Below are 4988 nucleotides of genomic sequence, written 5' to 3'. Positions count from 1 at the left end.
TCGAAAACGCAAGCAACAAGTAATTCAAGAGGTTCCTGCAATGGGGGATGAGAATCATGCTGATAATGGAGTCCCAAACAGGGCACTCAAGGATTATTCTGTTCCTAATGTGGGTGTCTCAAGCATTCGAAGGCTACCCATCCAAGCTAACAATTTTGAGATCAAACCGGTAATTATTCAAATGATTCAATCTTCGGTTCAATTTAGAGGATTGGCCAATGATGATCCTAATCTACATATTGCAAATTTCTTAGAAATTTGTGCTACCTTCAAGCATAATGGTGTGACCGATGATGTAATAAGACTTTGATTGTTTCCATTCTCTCTAAATAACAAGGCTAAGGCATGGTTAATTTCATTACCTCCGGGGACAATCACTACATGGGATGGACTAGTTAACGTTTTTCTTACTAAATACTTCCCACCAAAAAAATCTACAAAAATGAGGAATGATATAACTAACTTTTTACAGCAAAATCAAGAGTCTCTTTATGAAGCTTGGGAGAGGTTCAAAGATCTTTTAAGAAAGTGCCCACACCATGGCTTACCAATGTGGATGCAAGTGCAAACATTCTACAATAGTTTGCACCCTAATACTCAAACCATGGTGGATGCAGCAAGCGGAGGAGCTTTTATTAATAAGACACCGGATGAGGGATATCAACTTATAGAAGTGATGGCTAGCAACAATTTCTTGAAGTCTACGGATAGAAATGCATAAAAGAGGACAGTCGGGGTTCATGATATCGATGCTTTTAATAATTTGCCTGCTCAAGTTGCAATTTTAAATAATAATTTTAAGAAACTGAATGTTGCTACTGTTTCTAATTTAGTTTGTGAAAATTGTGCAGGTAATCATCATAACTTAGAGTGTCAAGTTGGAGGCCATATGAAGCAAATCCATCCAAACAAGTGAACTATGTGACCAATAATCAACGTCAATACAATCCCAACCCAATTTTCAACCAAGGGTGGAGGAATCATCCGAACTTCTCATGGAGTAACAACACTCATGTGCAAAAATCACCTTCCAGTTTCCAATCTCAAGAGAATAAGCCAAACTTGGAAGAAGTTTTCACCCAATTTATACAAAAGACTAACGATTTTATTGATGATACTAAAGCAAATTTCAGGAACCAAGGTGCAAGTATTTGCAACCTTGAGCATCAAGTGAGGGAGATTTCTAAGTTATTGACGGAGAGAAAACACAAAGAGCACTTCCTAGTATCACAGAGACAAATCCTAAGGAGCATGTAAAGGTCATAACTCTTAGAAGTGGGAAGTCATTAGAACAATCAAAGGAAGCCGAGCAGCAAGCAAATAAGAAGAATACTTCGGTTCCCAAGGAACAAATGCTTCACTTCTATATAGCCATCTATTCCAAAACCATCATCTAATGCATTCTTTTCCTTTAAGGCTGAAAAAAACAAAATTTAGATAAGTAATTTTCTAAATTTATTGATATTTTTAAGATCTTACATATCAATCTTCCTTTTGTAGATATGCTGGAGCAAATGCCGAATATGCTAAATTCTTAAAGAAGGTTTATCAAATAAGAGGAAATTGATGGACAATGAGAATGTGATGCTCACTGAAGAGTGCAGCGCCATTCTTCAAAGGAAGCTTCCTCCTAAGCTAAAAGATCCAAGGAGTTTCACTATACCTTGCACTATTGGTGATTTTTATTTTGATAAAGTTTTATGTGATCTAGGTGCAAGTGTTAATTCGATGCCTCTTTCTATTTTCAAGAAACTTGGACTAAGGAAGTAAAACCCTACTACGGTATGTTTGCAGCTTGCGGATAGATCTATCAAACATCCAAGAGGCATTATTGAGGATGTTTTGTTAAAAGTGGATAAGTTTATATTTTTGGCTGATTTTATTGTATTAGATATGGAAGAAGACCGGGATATTCCACTTATATTAGGAAGACCTTTTCTTGCTACAAATAGAACTCTTATAGATGTTCATCAAGGTAAGTTGATTTTAAGGGTTCAAGATGGAAAAGTTTCGTTTAATGTTTTTGAGGCTATGAAATTTCCATCTGATATTGATGCATGCTTTGCAATCAGTGTTTTTGATAGGATGGTAGCTAAAACATTTCATGAAACTTTTCCCACTTCACCTTTAGAAAATTGTATAATGAATGGTAGAAATTTAGGAACTCTTTGTGATGATGATGATGATATAATTGAATGTGTTAATAATCTTGATGCATTGCTAACTTATGAGTTTCCAAGAAAGTTAAAATGTGAGGAATTAGAGGCCATTCATGTTAACAATCATACATTAAAGAAGAAGCCTCCTAAACTTGAACTTAAATTGTTGCCATCTCACCTCAAGTATGCTTTCTTAAAGATTCTAGTTAATATCCTTTATTATTAACTCTTCTTTGAATGATTTGGAGGAATAAAAACTATTAAGAGTTTTGAAGGAGCATAAGAAAGCTATTGGATGGACTATTGATGACATTAAGGGAATAAGCCCATCGATTTGTATGCATAAGATCCTATTTGAAGAAAGCTACAAGCCAACAGTTCAACCACAACGAAAATTAAATCCATCTATGCAAGAAATGGTTAAGAAAGAGGTTGTGAAGCTTTTGGATGCAGGTATAATTTACCTAATCTCGGATAGTACATGGGTAAGTCCAATTCAAGTAGTTCCTAAGAAGGGAGGTATAACTGTAGTGAAGAATGATAATAACGAACTTATCCCCACAAGAACGATAACCAGAAGCTTAATGATGCCACAAGAAATGATCACTTTCCTTTACCCTTCATTAACCAAATGGTGGAGAGACTTTCCAGTCATGATTATTATTGTTTTCTAGATGGATATTCAGGATACAATCAAATCCCCATAGCACCGGAAGATCAAGAGAAGACCACTTTTACATGCTCATATGGCACTTTTGCTTACCGACGAATGTCATTTGATTTATGCAACACTCCGGCCACTTTTCAACGTTGCATGATGTCCATTTTCTCTGATATGATTGAAAAATGCATTGAAGTGTTTATGGATGATTTTTCTGTTTTTGGTTCTTCTTTTGATGATTGCCTTTCTAATCTTTCTTTGGTTTTGTAGCGATGTGTTGACACAAACTTGGTTTTAAATTGGGAAAAAATGCCATTTTATGGTAAGAGAAGGTATTGTGTTGGGACATCGAATTTCTGTAAAAGGAATTGAGGTGGATCGTGCTAAGATAGATGTGATTGAGAAGCTGCCACCACCTACAATGTAAAGGGAGTTAGAAGTTTTCTTGGTCATGCAGGATTTTATAGAAGATTCATTAAGGACTTTTCAAAATTTTCTAAACCTCTTTGTGATTTATTGGCTAAGGATGCAGTTTTTGATTTTTCTAAAGAATGTTTAAATGCTTTTGAAACTCTTAAGTCTAAATTGATATCTTCTCCTATTATTGTTGCACCTGATTGGGAATTGTCTTTACATTGATGTGTGATGCTAGTGACTTTGCTATAGGTGCTATTTTAGGGCAACGGAAAGGTAAAATTTTTCACATGATTTATTATGCTAGCAAGGTTTTAACAGAGGGTCAAGTAAATTATGCAACCACTGATAAAGAACTTTTAGCAATTGTTTATGCTTTTGACAAATTTCGATCTTATTTGATAGGGTCTAAGGTGATTGTCTATACTGACCATTCAACTTTGAGGTATTTATTTGCTAAGAAAGAGGCAAAGCCAAGGCTACTTTGTTGGATCTTGCTAATACAAGAATTTGACTTGGAAATCAAAGACAAGAAAGGAATTGAGAATTTAGTTGCAGATCATCTTTCTCGGATGAATCATGTGGAGCCTAATGAAGAAGTTGATGATGATATTAATGAAAGATTTCCTGATGAGCAACTTTTTACAGTTGAAGAAGCGTCATGGTATGCAGACATTGTTAACTATTTGGCTAAGAAGAGTTTGCCTCCCGAGCTTACTTATCAAATGAGGAAGAAGTTTTTCTCAGATCTCAAGTACTATTTATGGGATGATCATTTCCCATATAAGCAATGCGACGATCAAATAATTATGAAATGTGTGCCGGAAGAGGAGATGGAGAGTATTCTGCATCATTTTCATTCTTGTGAAGTTGGAGGACATTTTGGAGCTACTAAAATTGCAGCCAAAGTTTTACAATCAGGATTTTATTGGCCTTCTCTTTTTAAAGATTCATTTAATTTTGTTGCAATTGTGATAGATGTCAAAGGGTTGGAATATATCTAGGGAAAATGAGATGCCTCTAATAAATATTTTAGAAATAGAATTGTTTGATGTATAGGGTATTGATTTTATGGGTCTTTTTCCATCCTCTTATGCTAATGGTTTTATTTTGGTTGTTGTAGATTACGTTTCCAAATGGGTTAAAGCTGAGGCACTGCAGACCAATGATGCTAGGGTGGTGGTTAAATTTCTTAAGAAGAATATTTTTGCAAGATTTGATACACCAAGAGCTATCATAAGTGATGGGGGATCTCATTTTTGTAACAGTCAATTTGAGTCACTATTGGGTAAATTGGAGTAACACATCGTATAGCTACTCCTTATCACCCGCAAACAAGTGGTCAAGTTGAGGTATCTAATCGTGAGCTCAAGCGAATTCTGGAGAAAACAGTTAATTCTTCTAATAGGGATTGGTCAAGTAAGTTGGATGACGCTTTATGGGCTTATAGAACGGCAATCAAGACACCTATTGGGATGTCTCCATATCAATTGGTTTATGGAAAATCATGTCATCTTCCGGTTGAGTTGGAGCACAAATCATTTTGAGTTGTTAAACTTTTGAATTTTGACTTACAAACTGCAGGGGAAAAGAGATTGTTACAATTAAATGAGATGAAAGAGTTTCGTAATAATGCTTATGAGAATGCTAAGATTTATAAGGATAAGGCAAAAAGATGGCATGATAAGCATATTTAGAAGCGCGATTTTGAAGTTGGTCAACAAGTTCTTCTTTTCAACTCACGTCTTAAGCTT

General features: G+C 35.2%; 1 non-coding gene across 1 annotated transcript; it reads right to left on the bottom strand.

The window, feature by feature from the left end:
* Window positions 1-439: 439 nt before the first annotated feature.
* Window positions 440-546, bottom strand: LOC117907995. Its single transcript, XR_004650115.1, has one exon. It is a non-coding gene; the product is annotated as a small nucleolar RNA R71 (small nucleolar RNA).
* Between the last annotated feature and the right edge of the window lie 4442 nt (window positions 547-4988).

The sequence above is a fragment of the Vitis riparia genome, chromosome 18, assembly GCF_004353265.1.
Source record: "Vitis riparia cultivar Riparia Gloire de Montpellier isolate 1030 chromosome 18, EGFV_Vit.rip_1.0, whole genome shotgun sequence".
NCBI lineage: Eukaryota > Viridiplantae > Streptophyta > Magnoliopsida > Vitales > Vitaceae > Vitis > Vitis riparia.
This window is presented reverse-complemented; position numbering and strand designations above follow the sequence as displayed.